This window comes from Hyperoodon ampullatus (assembly GCF_949752795.1).
Source record: "Hyperoodon ampullatus genome assembly, chromosome: 1".
Classification (NCBI taxonomy): domain Eukaryota; kingdom Metazoa; phylum Chordata; class Mammalia; order Artiodactyla; family Ziphiidae; genus Hyperoodon; species Hyperoodon ampullatus.
The window spans coordinates 93228894-93251855 of record NC_136914.1 but is presented as its reverse complement, the minus strand read 5'-3'; the positions used below and the strand labels follow the sequence as shown (position 1 = coordinate 93251855).

At 50.4% G+C, this 22962-nt stretch overlaps 1 protein-coding gene across 1 annotated transcript in view; it reads right to left on the bottom strand.

Annotated features, from left to right (window-relative positions):
• Positions 1-7195, bottom strand: part of PDGFRA (platelet derived growth factor receptor alpha) — a gene marked incomplete at its 3' end in the record, with an annotated part of 43077 nt that extends 35882 nt beyond the window's left edge. Inside the window, exon 1 of the mRNA XM_079714782.1 lies at positions 7174-7195. The remainder of the gene's footprint in view (positions 1-7173) is intronic.
• Positions 7196-22962: the final 15767 nt, after the last annotated feature.

Genomic DNA, 22962 nt, shown 5'->3' with positions numbered 1-22962 from the left:
ATCTCCCCCTTCACTTCCCACATGAAGTCATTGAGAAAGTGATCTTCCTGAAGTCGACCACGATGAGCTTGCAAGTATTGGGGCTGCTGAGCACCCAAGTTTCAATTAAAGAGGCTCCGCTGAGGGGCCTGGGCAGGGGCACAAGCTTTAAGATGACCCATAAAAATCAGCTAAGCCTTGGCCTGGGAGGTACTGGGTCTCCGAGTTGCTCAAAACCCCAACTCATGCAATGGAAATGAGTTCATGGGACTTAATTTGTTCTGTCACTGACTTTGATGTGTGTACGTGATTCCTGGGTAAGCTGTCTAAAAAACAAAACAAAAGAAGAAATTCAGGTATGCCTGTGTTTAGCCCTTGTTTTCTTCTTCTTCTTTTTTTTTTTTTTTTGGTTGCAGAGGATCCAGTTGATAATAGCCTAGTAGTTTTTGGCGGAGCCTGAGAGCTTCATCATGTATTCTTGCTTGGAAGTGGCAACTGGCCTACCTGCAGACATCAGATTTCTGCCCTATTAAATTCTACCAGTTAAATGGAGGAGGAAACATGAAATGCTGGTAACAGTGAGTGGGCTGGACAGGACAAAAATGATAATTCTGTTCTCTCCAAAGCAGGAACGGGAAACCAATATTTATTAAGCCAAAGTTGTCATGTGTATGCCATGTTTGTTCATGATAACCCTGTGAAATATCTGATTTTAAAAAGTGCCGCTTGAGGCTCAGAGAGGTTTAGCAAATGACCCAAAATCACACTGTTGGTGGTAAAGCCAGGATTGTAACACCACGTCTGTGTAATGCAAAAACCACGCTCTCTGCAATCCACCATATGTTCTCTCTCAAGGGAAGGTCAGTGTTTCAACCTTCTGTGCTCCCTCCACCCCCAGCTATTTCCTAATGCAAACTGGGGCCCTGCTTTCCTCCTCTGCTCTCTGCCGTAGCGAGAGCGGCACAATGTGCTGTGAACCCAAATGCAATTTGCACAACGCTAGCTGGCTGATGGCTTCCAAGGATCCTGGCGTGTGCCCAGAGATGCAGGGTCTCCTCGCTGCTGCGGTGACGGGCACAGCGGGCCCCAGAGCCAGGCTGGAAAGACTGACTTACCACAATTAGCAGTAACTGCCTGTGTGTTTGTACATATAAATATCAGCCTCCCACTGATAATCCACTTAGCAAACTTCAAAGGAGCCCTCCAGAGCCAGCTTGATGTCTTGGGTTTTATCACATTTATATCCTGCATTCCTTCAACTGGGCTTGCCAATGATGCATCTTTAAAGCATTCCCGAGCTTAAGAGAGGGGCTCACTGCTTTTACAGCGCAGGCTCTGACGAGCGTTTTGCCCCGGCCAGGCCCCACCATGTTTCCTTCTGTGCATTCAGATATGGGGGACCCGATGCCAGGGAGGATTACTTACTGACATACAAAGTGGGCAATGAAAACAGGGCCTCAGAGCAAGCGATAATGATACAAATACTGAAAATCAACAGGTGTTTACTTATGATTTCAACCTCCCTTCTCTGATAAGAGTGGTTCCCTGGCTAGAAATCTAGGCATATTTGTGAAGTTTCACGTCATTACTCGTCTGTAACTCAGACAATTTACTCGTGAATAATTGCAGACTGTTAGCCCTACAGGGAGGTAATAGAAAACAACTGGAAAGAAGGGAGGCTTCCCTTCCTATTGGCCCTGGAGTGAGAATCTCTAGGAGTCATGTTGCTATTTCCAATGCTTTTCTACTCTGGGAGTAAATGCTCATCCTTAATCGGTAACCCCTATCCTAGAGCTCATCCAAAAGTCGGACATGCAAATATAAGTAACTGAGGTTACAGATTCAGAGAAACACAGCATGTTATGAGTCAGCAAGAATAAACCACTTTGCAAGGAGGAACAATGGATTTCATCCAAAAAACTTTTTTTTTAATCATAATCATTTCTCTCATGCCAGCTGTGTGCTGGACTTCAGTCTCAGTCCTCTATACTCACAACTCATTGCCACAGGTTAGAGAAACGACTGGAGAAAAGAGATCTCTTCCGTGTTCACTCTCAGACAAATGAGTGTGGTCTCTCCTCCCACCCCCCATTCTCTGGTCCTCCATTCCTTCTCTCAGAAGACATGATAGAAATGGCATTAGAGCAGGCTCTGATCCCACATCTGACACCTAGGGCACCTCTCTGAACCTCAGTCTCTTCTGTAAACCAGGACTAAGAACACTTGACTTGCTGGCTTGCCTTACTGCATTATTATAAAGACTAAATTCTATAGTTTAATTGAAAGGGCTTCAGAAACTGCAGCTGTTAGTTTTCATACTGCCTCTTTTTCTGCAGGCTCCAAAACTGTTTTAGATGAGAGGGACATCAGAGGGGCTACTGCAGCTTCTACTTACTGAGACAGTCAGGTCCCAGAGGCCACTTGACTGGCCCTGTACCACCTGCGTAGTGGAGAATTGAATCTGAACTCGCATGTGGTGAAGCCTGGTGTAGTTATCAAGACTGTTTCAAGTTGAACCAATATATACAGTCATGTAAACAGAGAAACAAATCTGTTTGCAGCCACTATTCTTTCTCTTTAACAGGTTGCCATCTCTGTCCCTGCAAACAGAAGCAAAGAGCCATTAACTATGACTCTACAGTCAAAAACAACATGCTAAGCTGGAGAGTAAACAGAGGGCAAGCAATGCAAGGGCACTATTTCCAGAAGAGAGAGCATGGCATTCTTCTCACAAAGCCAGAGAGCTGGCTTCCGGATCACCAGCTGCACAATGCATCCCGCTGCAGAGCCACTGAATACTGAATTTCACCCCACCCTGGCATGATTAGAGGCCACAGAAGACTCTCTCACAGTCCCAAAAGCCACTGACGACTTCAAGATTCAGATTTCCGAGGTTCAGTTAATTTCAGCTCTCTTCAGTTAATTCTAACTGTGAAAATTACATGTGCTGCTTTTTCCCTACGACAAATGTTCTTGTAACTTCAGCCCAGGCAATCCAAATGCTGGTCTACCCTGGTGGCAACTTCAGCGAGGGTGTGTTTACTGGGATCTGCACCTCACCAGAGCCTGTTTTACTGTTTTTATCTCCTTGAGTTCCATTAGACATTCCAGTGATGGGCGGGGGCTGGAGTATTTTTACATGGGAACATTTTATGGGACCGTCTGAGCTCATAAACCTTTCTGCTCTGCTGCACCAGATATTTAACCATGCGGGAGACTACAATGTCACTTCCTTTTGATTGTCACCAAACTGGTGTGACACCTAATGGGACAACCTTAGGTGTAGCAGCTTGTAGTATACTTGATCTCACCAAGTCCCCAACACTAGGGCTTCACTGTAAAAGGAAATGCAAATAACCCACCTATCTTCTTCACAGGTCTGCTCTGATAATCAGATGTGGTAGATCAGCATTTTGCTCATTAGGTAAATACAAAGGATTAACAACTAAGGCGAAAGACTACCCAAAAGTCCATAAAATAAATGTTGTCGGCCCAATGATTCTTGCAACTTCACAGAAGAAGAAAACTTGGTCCTACCGGGTGGAAAATGCATTTTCCTGGTGCCCCGACTCGCTTAGAATATCCGCGAAGCCCATTCTCGCAAAGGGTCGTTGCAGTTCTCAAGTAAAACCAGCAGGTGGCAGTATTGGTCCAAGGGACAGGCAGTCCGGCTAGATGCTGCTACAAATTCTGTGCCAAAATGTCCCAAATCTTAACTTTCAATCTCTTATTTTATTGGGTTGTACATTTAGGTTTCGTGGTGACCTCAGCTCAAAGCCCGCAGAATAGAAACAGGAATAGGGTAACTGCCTGCGAAATGGCTTAAAGCTCCGCGGGGCCCCAAGAGAATTCGCTGAGGGCCAGACATCACCACCATCATCGCCATCACCATCACCCCTGCCAGAGGGTCGGCCGGGGAGACTGAGCTTCGGGAGCCAGGAAAATGGCGCTGCCATCCCAGGTCGCAAAGGTTTAGAAAGTTCAGCAGGAAAAGCCACTCGGGAGGAGGTCGGGCTGTTCAGGGTTTTGTTTCGACAACGCTCTCCCCACCTTGCAGTTTCCGCCCGCTCAGGGGAGGGAGACCACCTGGGCAGCGCTAGGTGGGGGTCCCGACGCCGTGGCCGGGCCCGCACTGTCCAATCTGTTCGCATGCCACTGTCACCCCTCGTAAACCCCCCCGGCGGGGGCCGCGACGGCCGCGCAGCCCGGGAACTGCGGGCTGATTGGAAACGACTGTTCCCATTGCACAATAACGCAGGGTCGTAAAACAAACAGCAAGAGGCCGCCTGCGCGGCAGGAGAACTTTCGAGGGGCTTGACACCGCCCGGCCCCCCAAAAGCGCCCAGGATTTTACGTCCTCCGCTTCTCCCACATTTAATTACTATGACGCCCCTACCCTTATCCCCAAACCCGGAGACCTCCGCCCCTCTCGCCCACCCAGCGCCATCCGGGCACACAAAGTGCCTGCGAGGCGTCAATCTGAGGCCTCCAGGAGGGGATAAGGTGACCGAGGTTAGTGTTCCCCTGGGTCTCAGCGCTGCGCTCCGACCCGGCGGCTGCGCGGACCGCCGGAGGCTGGCGGAGAGCCGGACTGCGAGCCGGACGCCCTCTAGAGGGCGCGGTAGCCCCGAAAATCTTACCCGGCTAGCTCCTCGCTCCGACCAGCCGCTCTGGCTCCGGGTCCCCGACAGCGCAGCGGGGACCGCTGCTCGCCCACCTTCGCCGGGGTGGTTCCGCGCTGGCACCGTCCGGCCTCCGGCCCCGCCACGCCCACACGAACACCGAGCGGGCCGCTCCCCCTCCCGCTGGTCCACGTCCTCGGCAGCTCAGTCACCCCGGCGCTGGGGGCAACGACCGCTCACTCCCAGGTTTAGCGCCCGCGTCCGCCGCTGCGCCCCAGGCACGACGCTAGGCGTTTGCATTGTTTTCGGCTGAGACCTGAGAGGGGGCCGGACGGGGTGGAGGGAGAAGGACCGGGTGGGTTTAGGGTTACAGTCGCGCGCTAGCGCCTCCTATGGGCCGGAAAGCGCCACGGCCGCGGACAGCTGCTCGCAGAGAAGGCCGCCGTGGCTGCGCCTCCTGCGCTTTTAAGAACCCAGCCTTTCCCCAGTGTCCCCCTTGCCCGACGCTCGCTCAGCCCAGGCTGCCCTGAGCACACAAGCGCCGCCTGCGTCTCTCGCTCCCCTTTCGCGGGGAAGGGGTAGACTGCAATAGGCGGGGAAGGAAGCACCCTGATTCTGAGGTCGTCCATCCCCTACAATCTACTTTTCCAACGGATCTCTGGCTCACTGTTCAGTTTAAAACAAAAGGAAATGCCACCGAGCCACTACAGCAAAAGACAAGCACCGGCAGAGCCCGGACTAGAGTGATGTGGGGGAAAGCAATTTGCCCCGACTCTGCCTCCCGCGCTCGAGGCAAGATCACAAACCTTACCCCCCGCCTCGCGTACCCCGCTGGCTGATGCTGCGCGCGGACCCCGTAAGACCAGACGCAAGGGAGGCTGAGAGCCGTACCTTTCGGCGACCGTGCAAGCTTTTAGCTTTCCCCCATGAATTGCCACTTTTCCATCAACAACATCTAACCCTATCGCAGCTCCCCGGAGGCCAGAGGGAGTCCCACCCACCGGGGTCTGCAGGAAGGCGCCGGTCACCACGTCCCCAGGATGCGTCCCGGCACTGCGCGCCGCCCACGGCCGGTCCCCAGGAGGCACAAAACGGGCCCGCCTCGGCGCCAGACGCGTTTGCAGCTGGAAAGCCCGGCCCGATGCCCCTCCCCCTACACCCCTCCCCAGTCCGTGCCCCCGGAGGAAAGCGGACCTGGGGCCGGGAGCCAAGGCTCCGTTTCGAGTCCCTCTCGGTCTAAAGGCTGGTGCAAGGGCCGAGGGGCAGCTGAGGGCCCCTTCCTGGTGCCTTCTCCCACCTCGTCTATCTCCCACTCGCCACCACCCCTCGCTCTTGGGACTCCAATCCTGGAGTCCAGCTACGCTTGGGTCAACCAAAAGCAAGACTGTCTAAGAGCCCGAAGCAGGGGCTCACTAGGGTGTCAGTGAGGCCGGTCGGGCCCTCGCCTGTCGGGGAGTGCAGGAAGGGCTCCCTTTACCCTAAGGACTGTGGAGAGGAGAAAGGCAAGAGAGAAGGAAAAGAGGGAAGGGGAGCAAAGCAGCAGCACCAGGGCCTGGGTCGGTCAGATGGAGGTGGAGATTGGGGATGGGAGGGAATGTTAAAACCAGAGCCAGAGCGGAAACAAATGAGGTGCTCACGGCCCGGGGGCCCCTTCCTCCCCTCCAGCGGCCCCGGGGCTCGCCGGTCTCTGGGGTGTTAGTCCGGTGAGCTGTGCGGCTGGTTGTCGTGCCCCGTTTGCCCCGGATGTCTCTCCCTGCTCTAAAAAGCTGCCTAGTTCTGTTCGAGAGCGACCGCGGCGAGGCGAGGCGGTCCAAAACGTTGAGCAATTCGGTTGCGGAGCCAAAAAGCCATTTCCCACACAGCGAAGCCAGGGGCTTTTCCAGGCGGCCGGGCCGGGCGCGGGGCAGTCCGGACCTGATAAGGGTCATTCACTCTTCCTCTCCAGCCCCAGTCTGCCGCTCACCCTTGGAGATGGATTTAAGTGGCAAGTTCTTCCAGGCACTCTTTCTATATACATCCTGGGGTCCTAGCAGGGCTGGGGGAGCAAAGGGCGGGGGGGGGGGCGCTCTGGCGGCGGGAGAGACAGCGAACCGACAGTCCCTCGCTTCCTCCACGGCTGAGACGCCTGGCCAGGCTACTGGCAGCTTCTTCACACCTGGCCAGGCGGCCGGGGTTCCTGGCCCCCTCAGACGGCGGTGCTGCGGCCAAGTCACACTCCCTCTCACTCTGAGCTGGCCGAGACCCTTTCCGACCTGAACCGCTGATCCCAGTTGTTTCCGAGCCAAGTGGACGCCGCCCGCTCCCCTGGCGCTGCCTGGAGAAGTTAATCTCACGTATAAAAGCCGATTTCCATGGGGATAGACGGTGGAAGAAGGAGGGGCGCGAGGAGAGAGCTCCGAGTCGGGCAGAGACTCTGGCCAGCGCAGGGAGTGGAATAGAAACAGGGACACTGGTGAGGGTGAAGCACGGGCGGCGAGTGCCATGCATCCCCGCGAGGAAAGGGGCATGCGAGGGGGGTGCAGGGTCCGGGTGCCCCGAGGGAGGTAGTTCGCCTCCCATCTTCCTGTCTTACCTGGGAACCAAGTTTCTCCGTTACGAGTTGTCCCTAACTTCCCCCACAAGAAGTTCTCCACTTTTTTGGCGACCTTCCTTCTTTCCTTCCTGCGGCCGGGACTGGGCAGGAGCAGAGCCCCGGGCTTTGCATAAACGGTTCGACCGAGGAAGGGGGCGCGCAGAGATTGGTGGGGGTGGGGACCACCGCGCACAATGAGGGCCCCTTGGAGCGCAGTTCGAAATTCCTCAAATCCCAGTTGCTGGAATGCGAGGCGACGATGACTTCTTCACTCGGGGCCAAATGTGTTTGTCATTACTCCAGACCGCCTGCCTGCCTGCCCTGGCCGCCTTCGCCCCGCGCTAGAGCGCGCAACCAGAGCGCACTGCGGGGCTGGCGCCCGCTCTCCCTCACACTTCACTGATCCCACAAACCTCCGAGGAGCTCCCCAAACCTCGCCCAAATCCGCGCCCCCTCTGGTCGTCTCGAAGCCGCCAAGGCTGTTCTGAGTCTGGCCCCGGCTCGCACCGGGCGCAGCGCCGTCCAGTAATTACGCGCCCTGGGTCGGCGCCATGTGCACCCGGCGGGCACCCAAGGTCCGGCCCTCTCCAGCCGAGCCTTTCACGCCTCCCCTCTCCTCAACCCCTTCCGCGCCCCACTCCGCGCTCTTCTCTCCCCACCTCCCTCGGTCCACCGGCCGTGCTCCACACCACCCGCTACAGCGCTGTCGCGCCAAACTGCGGGCGAGGAATGAAAATACTCGTTAAAAACCTGTCGCCTTCCAGGACCCAATGCCAGGAAGAGGGCAAACACCTCTGCCCCAACTCCCAGCATTACTAGGTGCTAGTTCCAGTATACATGAATACCACCCCCAATCCCAAAAGAAACCTCAAAAATGTAACCCTAAACAATTTCTTTGGGAGGCCATAGAGTTGTTAGAAAAACACTGCTTTTAAAAATAGGTCTGGAAAATGTGGTTTTTTAAAAAATGCCTAGACTTTCGAACTCTATAGTTATCTTTCCTCCAAGTGAAGTTTATTCAAAATAAATTACTCTCTGGACACACAACTAGAATTCAACTCCAATTTTTTTTTTTTTTTCTGATCGCCCAAACTTTAAGTGAAGTTACTTCACTTCTTGTAGCCCAAAGGGCCTGATTAGGGACTTCTCTTAGAAACAAAAATCCTTTTTCTCCTCCCTTACCTTCTCCTCCTATGTCAATTCGCAATGAAAATCCTACATATGGAGCAAAAAAATGTGTCCACGGCCTTCAGTCCTCTCCTGTAGTCCCCTCCTCTGTTTCTCTCACTCTAGCTCCAACCGTAATGGGCTCAAAAACCGCGTTTTGTAATTGATTCAATGTTATAGTCCATCCTTCTAAAACTAATCATTTGCTCTAAGTAAATAGCTGTCAGGAAATGAAGGCCCCCCCCTCCCCTTGGCCTCTTCAAAATAAGAGTTTCCCTCGAACTCCGTGCGCTCTGAATCTTCCAGCCTCCAGATTGCGCCTTCGCTTTTCGCTCTTACGCAATCAGGGGGTCCAGCCCCAACCTCCAGACTTCGACAACAACTGGGGGGCGGGGAGAAGCAGACCAGATGGGGTGGGGGGGTGGGGGGGTGGGGGAGGTGTGGATGTTCTGCCGGGGAAGGGGTTCGCGAAGATACAAACTGCCCATCATTTCCAGAATGAGTTTGCCTCCTGATCTGGGGGACAATTTCCTACGCAGCTATGTTGTTTTGTATTTTCTTTGAAAGGAAGAAAAAGAACACGTTAAATTGCAGTTAATGCCCAGAGAGAATATAAATCTGGAATCTAGAAGTGTCCCTTCTGTAGGAATTCCTAGCCCGACTATAATTGGGGCCGTCGGGAGAGGTCTCCGAGCGGTTGCGTCGTTTTGAACCTGGGGTCTTTTAGGGAAAGTGCCGTGCAGTTGCTAATCCTTTAATGGGATTAGGCAAACTGTTGAGTCTAATAAGAAGATGATGGGTGTTTTTTGGTTTGCTTTGGTTTTGTTTGGTTTTGTTTGAAAACGGGTTTGAAGGAGGGTACAAAGAGTCGAGGGTCTGCATAGGTTTGGAACGTTCTCCGACTGAACGACCTTTACTCCCTTGGAGCACTTATCTTGTCATGTCTTTGTTTTCATGGTTATCTGGGCGAGGTTGTCCTGGCTTCTATCACGCACACAAAAAGGCTCAGGCTTGAGCGTCTGGGGAATCCTCTACAAACAGCCTGTCACCTCCGCGCTCGGGGGGGGGGGGGAGGTGTGTGTGTGTGTGTGTGTGTGTGTGTGCGTGTGCAATTTGACTCTCCCTGCGCTCCCTCCCGCCGCCTAGGTCGGACCTTACCTGTGCCCGGGGGTTGAGAACGGAGCCCCAAACCCTTTGCCGGGGGCGCGAGGCAAGAGACGGCGCCGGGAGAAAGCGATCCTGCTCGCGAAGGAAAGGGGGCGCTGGTGCTCCAGGAACCAGACCTGGGCGGAGTGGGGCTGCCGAGCGAGGGCGGGGGAGGGGAGCGCGTTCACCTTCCCCGCCTTCTCCAATTTTGAATTCTCTTGCTGGGTGGAGGGGCTCATCCCTCCCCCACCCGCACTCCCCACACACAACATACACACTCCTGAGAACGGCCAGCTCGGCCTGGTTTAGGCTGGAACGTGGGACAGCCACCACCTTTTCCCTCATCCAGAGGATGGACGCGGGACAGACAGCCTGTAGGGGATGGTCACAGAGAAGTACTCCAAGGAGTGCTGTATTGAACTGGGACCGGTTCCTGGGATGTCAGGCAGGGGAAGACGCCTGAGGCTGGGCTAGGGGCCCTATACCCCCAGCCCTTCTGCGCAACCGCCTCTCGTGCATCTTCAGTTCGGGTGACTGCCCTGCTCACTATTACTTCCACATGTTCCTTCAGGAAATCATTGAAGGCGAATATATGAACAGCCCCTTGTTCGGAATGCTAACAGGATACCGTAATGTTTGTAGATAATGAACGGGGACTAAAGACACCCCCCCAAAAAAATTGGAGTGCGGAATAATAGGGGGAAAGCGGGTGCTGGCTTTCATGCAATTTAAAAAGTCAAGCTGAGATCTAAGTTTTTATACCAAGTACCCAAGAGGGTAGGAAGCGAGGCAGGGAGCAGGGCCTACCCAGGAAGGCCTGCTTTGCTGCTAAGAAATTGCCAGACCGGTCACGCCGGGATCTCCCGAACGCAGGGCCCCAGCACTCCCCGCCCACAAATGGTAACTTCACAGTTCATTTCAGAGCAGCTTAAAGGGGCCCGAAAAACGGACTGGGCGGAGGGTGTCTTCTGGCCATAACTCCTCGCGAGTTTAAAGCTGAGAGAATGGATGAGCAAGTAAGCACTCAGTTGTCCTTCTGGTAGTAATTACCTGCCTAATTTGAATGATGCCTTTGTTATGATCATTAACAAACATTTGCTAAAGGTTTCCATGTGTGACATTCCAGACGGTTTAAAGGCCTGGGGAGCAGACTCCCGGCATAGAACACCGGTGGGGGGTGGCGCAGAGAAGCAAATGGTTGGGAGAAGTTTTCGCCGAGTCTGCGCCGAGCAAAGATGGAGAGAGGGCAACATCTGCCTCTCCAGCAAAAGCAAAATAAACCCAGTGGTCAGGAGCAACCTCGGGGCTGGAGGTCCTCGGAAAGAGGCGGTTCGTTCCTTAAAACGAGTCCTGCCCAGCTGCCCCTCCCACTGCTCATAGGCGGATTTGAATCTTGCTGTCCGCCCTCCGCCGCTGGCCCGAGGCTTGGAGAGGTCGGGGCTGCGCCCGTCAGTCAGCCCGGGCGTCGCTGGGAGGTGGGGCGAGCCGAGTTTCGCTCTCCCCGTGTTGTTCTAAGATCCTCCAGATTGCTCCCCCGATGCTCGGTGTCCTGGGTGGTCCTGGAGCCGCAGCGGGCAAGAAGCGCCTCCTGGCCGAGGCGGACTGAGGGGTCTCTTCTCGTCGGCTTCTGACTGGGGCATCGCGGGTGACCAGGCCACCCTGTGCGCCCCGAGGAGTGACCCTCGCCGGCTTGGGCAGCTGAGCGAAGGTCTCAGCCTGCACCCGGATTTTGATTTTCAACCTCTTGTGCTTTTCCCTTGAGGGATCATCATGGGGTTAAGAATGAGGGTTTTCTCCCCAAACCCGGAGTCTGGGCAGCTGCGACCCTCTGGGAAGGAGGCCCAACTCGGGAGTTGAGCCATGTGGGAAGTCTGGGGAGTGCGGTGTTTCTGGCGTGACCTTGCGCATCTAAGCGCCCAAGCGACTATGAAAGTGGAGGCAAAAGATGTAGCAGAGCCAGCCATCAAAAAGAGCACTCCACAAAGTTTTTACAACCAAATCGAAATGGTTCCTGAGAACAAAAACAAAATCTCCCCCTTCCCTGCTTCCCGGGCTCGCGCTTTCGGTCCCCACCCCACCCCTGGGAGACCGCTGCCGCAGCTCAGGACGTCACACCTTCGGCTTTCGTGGGCGTTTCCCGCTGAGTTGGCTTTTTGTTTCTCCTTTACTCCTCCCCTCCTCTCCAGCTCCACCCCCCAATTCTACTTTCCGCGGAGAATTCAGAAGGTCCTTCGGCTTTAGGAGACCTTTGGTTGCAGCAGTTATCAAAGCGGTTAGTTAACGAAAATCACATTTACACAAACCTGCAACTGGTTTTTCAAATGAAATTGATGGGGGGGCGCACATTTCTAGCTTTCTGAATTGAAAATGAAGGGCCGTTTGATGGTTGGGAGGGAAAAAAGGCTCTAACTGTCCCTTTTCCCACCCCCTTCAATTCTTAATTGGGCCTGGAAGAGACGCCTCCGTGGGCCCACCGAAGGGACCTTCGTCGGGAAGGCTCGGAGGAGGCTTGTGGACGTGGTGCACAGATGTGTGGAGTCCCCGCAGAGCGCCGGGGACCCCGCCCTTGCCTCGGGTCTGCCCCGGCTGAGGCTTGGAAGCTTGCTGCGAGCCTCTGCACGTTCAGAACACAGAGAGGCCCAAGTCTTAGAAAAGGAGGAGAAAGAGGGTCCAGACTGGCCTCTGTAACTTAGAGTGACAGTTCTCTCTGAGGCCCCTGGCACACCTCCTCTTCTTCCCAGTGGCTGGCTAAGGGCGCAGCGTCTCTTCTGGGTTCCTTGTTGCTCTCTCTCCAGAGATTTGTCTCCAGAGAGACGTAGAAAGCAGTTCCCCGTGGCTGGAGACCAGAGGCACACTCTGCTAGGGTCCCTAACACTTCAGCCTGCTTACTGAGCTGAGGACCAGAGACTGTGGAGTTGGGAAAGATGTGGTAGGACTAGACCCCTCTGGATCTGGATTTTTGGATACCTTTTTCCTAGGGAGAGAGCCCCACTTCCTCAACCTAGGGATGTTTCTGTACCTCCTACTCCCCTCTTCTTCTCTTAGGCCTTAGCTTTTAGTTACTTTTAATTTGAAACCCGTGTGAGGGGAGAGGGAAGGAACGAGGAGATTGGGAGGTCTGCTCTTTATTAGGGGCCTCAGCATCCAGCTTTCCAACACACAGCTGTGGCTTGGGAGGGGAAGGAGGGCTGGCTCTGTTTAGGTCAGCTTGACTGAAGAAAGGGCCTTGTCCTCTGGAAGTCCCAGGAGTACAGCAAGGCCCAGTGATGTTATTTAAAAAAAAAAAGAAAAGCAAAGCAAAAAGCTTCCAGCTGAAACGTTGTTCAGGGGAAAGCCAGTGGAAACTGGGTTCCACAACTACATTAATTATAGTATATAAGTTTGAATATGAGCCACATTATTTAATCAGGGTATTATTTAATCCCCGAGACAACCCTGTGGGTTGTGCATGACTACCCCCGTTTAACAGAGGAGCAAAAGAAGTCAGAGGGGTTAAGCAATTTGTATACAGCAGTGCCAGGATCTGCCTAACAGATACCAGTTACAGTGTGATCAGGTGAAGATAGGTCATGTCTCTGAGCCTCAGTCTCCTCATCTGTATGAATGGACATAATGTCTGCATTACACCCCCAGGTTGTTGTGAAGGTTAAATGAAATGAGGTATAAGAAACCTAGGAAGGCACTGGATAAATTTTCTCTTTCTTGTCTTTCTTCAGGCTTTTCCACAGGCACAGTCACTGTCACAGTCATCTCCAGTTCTCTGCTTCCCCTGGATTTCCCTCCAGAGCTGGGTGAAGGCCAGTCTAGTTTTCTAGTTCATATTCTCAATTAAGGGTGGGTCAGGGCCATCTTGGTTCCCAACTACTAACCCCCAATGTTTCAGGACCTCTCAAAAAATGGGGCCTAGGCAGGAAGGCAGCGGGGAGCCAGGAAGGAGTAGAAAAAGCAACTGAAATGAGAAGACAGGCCTGGCATCACCAACAAGAGGGTCTGTAAGAAAGTCAGGAAAAAGAGAAGTTGAGGCCTTAGCCTCGGGGTGAGGACCTGTGAGGGAGCCTCTGTGGTGTCTTGTTCACCAGATGCCCGGACTTTGAGAGGATGCACTTGGTAGGGCAAGGTGTCCCATGCATGCATCTCCCAGACAGCCACCCTCCCCCACCAGACTTCCCCCAACCTTGATTTTGGAAGAGTTTCTTTTCCCATTTTTCAATTCATCAAAAACTTATGGCACACCTGAAACTAATACAACATTGTAAATAAATTATACTCTAATATAAAATTAAAAAATTTTTAAAAGGGAGTTTTAAAAAAACTTATGGCATGTGCCAATCAGAGTTTCCTCTCAGCTAGAGAGAATTGATTCAGGGAATTCCTTAGTGGTCCAGTGGTTAGGACTCAGCACTTTCACTGCCATGGGCCCAGGTTCAATCCCTGCTCGGGGAACTAAAATCCAAGCTGTGCAGCCAAAAAAAAAAAAAAGAGAGAGAGAGAGAGGGAGAGTTGATTGAGTCAAGAAACATTTATTGAGCATATGCCTTGTGTCTGGCTCTATATTAGGCATTAGGGTTACAATAGTAAACAGAATGGATATGGTCCTTGCCTTGAGGGCCTTGCTACAATTTTCTTGTCTAGCCACCAGTGCCCCCTCCCCATTGCAGACTCACTGCTGCAATGAGAGAGCCCCCATTAGAATAACACTCATTTTTTCATGAGACTGTAATGAAGAAGATGACTAGAGAAGGCAGACCTCTTGAATCATGGGCCACAGAATGCACACACACACACACACACACCCGAACTCTCCAGAATGTGTACAACTGGGATCTCCAGCCTGGCTGGAGAGGAGCTTATCTTTATCCAATTCAATATAATAAATACTTACAGAGCCAGAAATGCCCAAGACTCCATGTCAAGTGTTGAGGATACAGCCCTGCCTGCATAGAGTTAGTTGAGCAAACAATCAATAAAACATAAAGTTGGAATATAGTGCTATAAGCGAATGTTAGGGTGCACAGTGATGTCAGAGCACAAAGGAGGAGCCTAACCCCAACTTGAAGGTTGGAGAAGACTTCTTAGAGGGAAGGGACGTCTTCTTCTCTGTGAACCTGAAAGGAATAAGAATCTAGTTCAGGAAGACTCTTGTGAGTCTCCAAGCATGGGCTTGGAGATGAGAGACAGCAGGAGGCCATCAGCAGTGAAAGAAGTTTGGAATGACTGGAACTTGTAAAGGTCCACACGGGGAGGAGCAAGAAAGAAGTCAGATCCTGGAGGCCTTCCAGGCCGTGTTTAGAATCTGGACTGAATTCTATGGAGATACTAGAATTGATTTAAGGAGGGGCAGGACGGGAGCAGAGCTGAATTTTAGGGAAGATTAGCCTGGAGGATGCCAAGAGGCAGGGAGGCTACCACTGTAATCCAACAGGAGCGGGTGCTTCCCTGGCCGGGGGCTGAGGGCAGGGACTTTGGAGAAAGTGAATTGGAGAGAGGGAAGTTGAATGTGAGCTGTGAGAGAGAGTGGAGTCCTTACCTTAGGCCATAGCTGGTGCTGTTGACACAGTTGGGGGACAAAAGGAACACAAATTTGGGAAGGAAAATGGAGTCCACTCTTCAACCTGATACATTTGAAAAAAACTCAGGCAGGGAAGGATTAAAATGAGGAGAAAATCCAGAACAGAATCTTGAGTAACTCTAGCATTTTCCAGTGTGCAAAGAAGATGCTGAGAAACAGCTAGGAATCTTTATCTCCAGAATATTCAGCTCTTGTCTCTGAATCCATATGATGGGATTTGGTCGAATTTAAAGAGCTATCTATGCTTACCATCTAAGTTCAACATTATAAAATGTGGCCAGACGTATCAGGTGATTTTATATTTATGAGTGATTATAAACATTCTATGAAAACATGAGAGCTTTAATTGTTATATGAGTGGCAATACTAAATTATTTTTTCCCTCACTCATACTCTTTTTTCTTTTTTAGACAGGTATGAGAATTTATTTGCAATTGAAATTTTTGGAATACAAATCAATAATAATCATTATTTTACAAGGTTTTCTAACATGAATAAATAGGCAGAACATTTTAATAGTAATAAACAGAATTATGTAAATTAACTGCAAAAACTACCCCCAAACTGAAGAGATGCTTTTCCATTTAGACAATAACTAACCTTTGTTTTTTTCATACTCTTAAATATTTGTATCCATATTTGTATCCACATTTGGATTTCAGATCACAGAGCGAGGTTGAAGCCAGATTCTTGTCCTAAGGATTCTCAGTGCTAGCTCTGTACCCCCCACTTGCAGTCTTTGGCAGGCACTGGAGAACTTAAGGCAGGGCTCACTTTCAGAGACAAAAAAATATGTATGATTCCAGTGACCAAGATTGAATATTGTCCTCCAGTAATCATTCTCCCCTCCTACTCAGTAATTGAGCCTCTGGGTCACTGTTATTGTTATTTTGGTTTTTTTGTTTTGCTTCTTGGGACAAAATCCTCCTTTCACAGTCTCTCTTGCAGCTAGATGTGGTCATGAAGAAAAGTTCTGGCCAATAGGATGTAAGCAGAAGTTGTGGGTGCAACTGTCAAGAAGTGTCCTTAATAATAAAGGACATATCATTTTCAATCTGATCTTTTTGCTGGATGGAAAACAGGTGGTGACTGGAGCTTCAGCAGCGATTTTAGACTATGAGGCAACCTTGAAAATGGAAACTACACCCTGTAATGCAGTAAAATGGTAGGTCCCTGACCCAAGAAGCTCCAAACAACCCCTTATAAACTACCTATTGTCTTCTGGAAAATGTAGGAGAGATACAATTCTATCTTGTTAAGTCTCTTATTTTGAATTTTTCTGCGACTTGCAGCCAAGCTTGATCCTAACTAATGAAGTCAGAAAGGGTTTGCTCAACACCAGGAATACAGCTACACGTGGAACAACTCCTACAGAACACCTACTGAACGCTGGCAGAAGACCCCAGACCTCCCAAAAGGCAAGAAACTCCCCACATACCTGGGTAGGGCAAAGCGGAGAGATTCCCGCACAGAGGATCGGTGCCGAGCGGCACTCACCAGCCCGAGAGGCTTGTCTGCTCGCCCGCCGGGGCGGGCGGCGCTGGAAGCTGAGGCTCGGGCTTCGGTCAGAGCGCAGGGAGAGGACTGGGGCTGGCGGCGAGAACTCAGCCTGAAGGGGGCTAGTGTGCCACAGCTGGCCGGGAGGGAGTCCGGGAGAACTCTGGAGCTGCCGAAGAGGCAAGAGACTTGTTCTTCCCTCTTGGTTTCCTGCTGCGCGAGGAGAGGGGATTAAGAGCGCTGCTTAAAGGGGCTCCACAGACGGGCGCGAGTCGCGACTGAAAGCGCGGAGCCCAGTGACGGGCGTGGGACGCTGGGGCTGCTGCTGCCGCCGCCAAGAAGCCCGTGTGCGAGCGCAGGTCACTGTCCACACCGCCCTTCCGGGAGCCTGAGCAGCCCGCCACTGCCGGGGTCCCGGGATCCAGGGGCGGCTTCCCTGGGAGAACGCACGGCGCGCCTCGGGCTGGTGCAACGTCACGCCGACCTCTGCCGCTGCAGGCTCGCCCCGCACTCCGTGCCCCTCCCTCCCGCCCGGCCTGAGTGAGCCAGAGTTCCCGAAGAGGCTGCTCCTTTAACCCTTTCCTGTCTGAGCGAAGAACAGACGCCCTCCGGCGACCTACACGCAGAGGCGGGGCCAAATCCAAAGCTGAGACCCGGGAGCTGTGAGAACAAAGAAGAGAAAGGGAAACCTCTCCCAGCAGCCTCAGAAGCAGCGGATTAAAGCTCCACAATCAACTTGATGTACCCTGCATCTGTGGAATACATGAATAGACAACAAATCATCCCAAATTGAGGAGCCAGGAGTCAGTACTGTGCCTCTGAGGTGGGAGAGCCAACTTCAGGACACTGGTCCACAAGAGACCTCCCAGCTCCACATAATATCAAACGGCGAAAATCTTCCAGAGATCTCCATCTCAACACCAGCACCCAGCTTCACTCAACGACCAGCAAGCTACAGTGCTGGACACCCTATGCCAAACAACTAGCAAGACAGGAACACAACGCCACCCATTAGCAGAGAGGTGGCCTAAAATCATAAAAAGTCTGCAGACACCCCAAAACACACCACCAGACGTGGACCTGCCCACCAGAAAGACAAGATCCAGCCCCATCCACCAGAACACAGGCACTAGTCCCCTCGACCAGGAAACCTACACAACCCACTAAACCAACCTTAGCCACTGGGGACAGACACCAAAAACAACAGGAACTACGAACCTGCAGCCGGCAAAAAGGAGACCCCAAACACAGTAACATAAGCAAAATGAGAAGACAGAAAAACACACAGCAGGAGAAGGAGCAAGATAAAAACCCACCAGACCTAACAAATGAAGAGGTAATAGGCAGTCTATCTGAAAAAGAATTCAGAATAATGATAGTAAAGATGATCCAAAATCTTGGAAATAGAATAGACAAAATGCAAGAAACAGTTAACAAGGACCTAGTAGAACTAAAGATGAATCAAGCATCGATTAAAAACACAATAAATGAAATGAAAAATACTCTAGATGGGATCAATAGCAGAATAACTGAGGCAGAAGAACGGATAAGTGAGGTGGAAGATAAAATAGTGGAAATAACTAATGCAGAGCAAAATAAAGAGAAAAGAATGAAAAGAACAGAGGACAATATCAGAGACCTCTGGGACAACATTAAACGCACCAACATTCGAATTATAGGGGTTCCAGAAGAAGAAGAGAAAAAGAAAGGGACTGAGAAAATATTTGAAGAGATTATAGTTGAAAACTTCCCTAATATGGGAAAGGAAATAGTTAATCAAGTCCAAGAAGCACAGAGAGTCCCATACAGAATAAATCCAAGGAGAAATACGCCAAGACACATATTAATCAAACTGTCAAAAATTAAACACAAAGAAATCATATTAAAAGCAGCAAGGCAAAAACAACAAATAACACACAAGGGAATCCCCATCAGGATAACAGCTGATCTCTCAGCAGAAACTCTACAAGCCAGAAGGGAGTGGCAGGACATAATTAAAGTGATGAAGGAGAGAAACCTGCAACCAAGATTACTCTACCCAGCAAGGATCTCATTCAGATTTGATGGAGAAATTAAAACCTTTACAGACAAGCAAAAGCTGAGAGAGTTCAGCACCACCAAACCAGCTTTACAACAAATGCTAAAGGAACTTCTCTAGGCAAGAAACACAACAGAAGGAAAAGACCTACAATAACGAACCCAAAACAATTAAGAAAATGGGAATAGGAACATACATATCGATAATTACCTTAAATGTAAATGGACTAAACGCTCCCACCAAAAGACACAGATTGGCTGAATGGATACAAAAACAAGACCCATATATATGCTGTCTACAAGAGACCCACTTCAGACCTAGAGACACATACAGACTGAAAGTAAGGGGATGGAAAAAGATATTCCATGCAAATGGAAACCAAAAGAAAGCTGGAGTAGCAATTCTCATATCAGACAAAATAGACTTTAAAATAAAGACTACTAGAAGAGACAAAGAAGGACACTACATAATGATCAAGGGATCGATCCAAGAAGAAGATATAACAATTGTAAATATTTATGCACCCAACATAGGAGCACCTCAATACATAAGGCAAACACTAACAGCCATAAAAGGAGAAATCGACAGTAACACAATCATAGTAGGGGACTTTAACACCCCACTTTCACCAATGGACAGATCATCCAAAATGAAAATAAATAAGGAAACAGAAAGGGTTTGCTCGTTCTAACTACAAATACAACTACCCTCACTCAAAAATGAAAGCTGTCTGGGGTGAGAAGAGCTGAAAACACACACACAGCTGCATGACATCCCCATTAAGCCTACCAAGACTGGATGTCTCCCTGTGACATGCTCACATTTACGATGTTCCTGTGGAATTCTAAGTGTGTGTGTGTGTGTGTGTGTGTGTGTGTGTGTGTGTGTTTTAAAACATTCAGAAGCACTGCTTGTCCAACTTAATTTGTCTTTGGATAGTTAGTGACACAAAAGGAAATGCGAAGAAGACAAAAAGAAAGACATATTAGCTCTCTTTTCATCTTCTTTCTCCTGGTCTCATAGTTTCATTTTTTGTGATATCCTTGTTCTTACCCTGCATATATTCTTACAGTCTGCGCATTTCTGGCCTCCTCTCTTTGCCACTTGCAGATCCTCAACATATTTACATCCTCGTTCGATTTTTCATGCTTTAAAAATATGCCTTCAGAGTAAACTTCATGCCCACATTTCGAGGTCATAAAACGATCCTGCAGGTAAACCATCCACAGAGTTTAGGCCAACTTCCACCAGACTTGGCAGAGAAACGCAGCCCCACGAGGCAAGGAGATGACGATTCCTGACTGACTCAGGAACTGAATGAGAGAACTCTGAGTTTCTCCTCTCCCTGCCCTAACACAGCTACAAATGTACATCGACCTCGGGGTGCTAACTCAAGCCTCCAATCCAGCTATCACTAAGTCTTGAATCATATACATTTTCCGCACAAAATTTGAGGGAAGGGAGACCTTCATAGCCTTAAATAAGAATCAAAATCAGTTTTCCTCTGTGGCCTGTCTCCTCAGCATTTACCCCACTGGATTGTATCAGTCAGCTAACAAACGTTCATTGAGCACCACCTGTGCCAGGCACTGTGCCAGGCACTGTGCTAGACTCTGGGGGACCATGGTGGAGAAACAAACAAGACCTCTGCACTGTGGAGCTTAGCTTTTGTTGGGGGGAGACAGACCAAAACCAAACCAGGCCCTGATTAAAGTGCTCTGCCATCATCTGGGGCTGTGTGAGGCTATCCCAGGAAGCCTCAGCTGGTCCAGTGCCTCAAAGGATCTTCCCTGAGAAGGTGCTATTTAAAGCTGCATGCCATATGTGTGGAACCTAGAAAAAAGGTACAGATGAACTGGTTTGCAGGGCAGAAATAGAGACACAGATGTAGAGAACAAACGTATGGACACCAAGGGGGAAAAGTGGGGGTGGGTGGTGGTGGTGGGATGAACTGGGAGATTGGGATTGACACATATAAACTAATATGTATAAAATAGATAACTAATAACAACCTGCTGTATAAATAAATAAATAAAATAAAATTCAAAACAAAAACAAAAAACTTCATGCAAGGGCTTCCCTGGTGGTGCAGTGGTTAAGAATCTGCCTGCCAATGCAGGGGACACGGGTTCGAGCCCTGGTTTGGGAAGATCCCACATGCCTCGGAGCAACTAAGCCTGTGCACCACAACTACTGAGCCTTCATTCTAGAGCCCACGAGCCACAGCTACTGAATCCTGGGCGCCTAGAGCCCGTGCTCCGCCACAAGAGAAGCCACCGCAATGAGAAGCCCGCGCACTGCAACGAAGAGCAGCCCCCGCTTGCCACAACTAGAGAAAGCCCGTGCACAGCAACGAAGACCTGACGCAGCCAAAAATAAATAAAATAAAATAAATAAATAAAGTTACGAGCAATTCTGAAGAAAGTAGCTATATTCTGCTATTATTTTTATTTTTTTGGGGGGGTACGCGGGCCTCTCACTGTTGCGGAGCACAGGCTCCGGATGCGCAGGCTCAGCGGCCATGGCTCACGGGCCCAGTCACTCCACAGCATGTGGGATCTTCCCGGACCGGGGCACGAACCCACGTCCCCTGCATCGGCAGGCAGACTCTCAACCACTGCGCCACCAGGGAAGCCCTATTCTGCTATTATTTTTAAGTCATTCGGAAAGTTAGGTCCCACAAGAAGTGTATGTTTGGGGCAGTTACGAAGATAGCAAAGCACACTCTCCTGTTTCTAGAAATGAGTTTTGAGTGTCCCCAAAGGAACTGTAATATTCGGAGATGGAATCACAAAATGATTGAACACACTCAACTAAGGAACTGTCCTTGTTCAACAGAGACAATTTGGAGAATTCCCTGGCGGTAAGGTGGTTAGGACTCTGTGCTTCCACTGAGGGGGGCATGGGTTCCATCCCTGGCCTGGGAACTAAGATCCCACAAGCCATACTGCACAGCCAAAGAGAGAGAGAGAGAGAGAGAGAGCGAGAGAGAGAGAGAGAGAGAGAGAGAGAGAGAATTTGTTTCCCCTGGGATTGGTTATCATGATATTTGAATGTAATCGAGACTCTCGTGATCTCATGACAGCCCCAAAGCTGGTTCTTCAGTCATCCTGGGGGTGGAGTTGTCTTGGGGAGATGAGACACATATACTGTCATCCAGCCGCCTTAGCTAATGTTTCACAGGCTGACAATGACAGAGTGATTGCCTTTGATTAAGGCACATTTTCGATTATCCCCTGGGTGCGTACAGCTTGTTAGAGTTTGCTCTACAAAATAAAAAAACCCAAGGCCCTTCAAGGATCCCACAAGAGGTTCCAAATTCCTGATCGTGTGTGCATTTGGTTAATTATTTTATTGCTTTCTAAGCGTATTTATGAAATGACTTCACTGCGTGGTAGATGTCTGAATGGTTAATGATGATTCCTCCTTGGACAGTTGGTTGAGTTCTAGCTCTGCTCAGCTGTGATTTGATACCACCAGAGGGCGCAAGAGGCCAGCTCAGAATCTCAGTCCACTCTGGGTGAGTTCATGATTAGTGCCTGAAACCAAGCCAAGTGTTCCCAAATGTTCTGGAGAGAAACCAGGTCAGGGCCTCTCCCTTCCCCAAGACTCCCCAGTCACCCCTAGAAACCGCTTCAGTTCCAGTCCAGCCTTCAACAAGCTAAGGTTCCACCGGAAGGACTGACCCTGTCTGGAGTCATCCCTAGAACACTAAGGTTTGTGTGTCAGTGCAAGGGGGAGGGGAGGATGATGCACTTAAAACTACAGCCAGTTTCCATCCCCAACCAAGTGTCAGGCTCTGTGCTACGTAGACAGGTAATTTCTATAAAAAGGTTAGCGATAACATAGAGGTACAAATATAAGGCCATGAAAGCACAGAATCGGGGCACTTTACCAAACCAGAGGATAGGGAAGACTTCTCCTGGCTGTGTCTGAGCTAAGTCTTTTTTTTTTTTTTTTTTCCTGAGCTAAGTCTTGAAGAGTAAGTAGAAATAACCTGGGAAGAAAGGCGAGAGATGTGTTCTTTGCAGAGGGAATGGCTTAAGCACAGGCATAGAGGCTGGGGAGAGGGGAGGCCATGTACCCCATCAGAGGCAGGGACGGACACCCCTTGCCTTTGTGAGCAACTCTAGCAGGTTTGAAATCTGACAGCCCCTAGGGACTTCAAAGAGACAACTCAGGACCTGAACTTAAGTTCAACTCAAATTAAAATGTCCCAAATGGGCTCCTGTAACAAATATCACTGCCTCGTAATGTTGAGTCTGCATCGATTGCTAGAATTCTCAAACACTGAAACAAAAACCTTAGCTGCTGGCAAGGAATGTCATAGTAAGTTCTTCATTTATCACCACAAAAACAGTACAGTATTTTG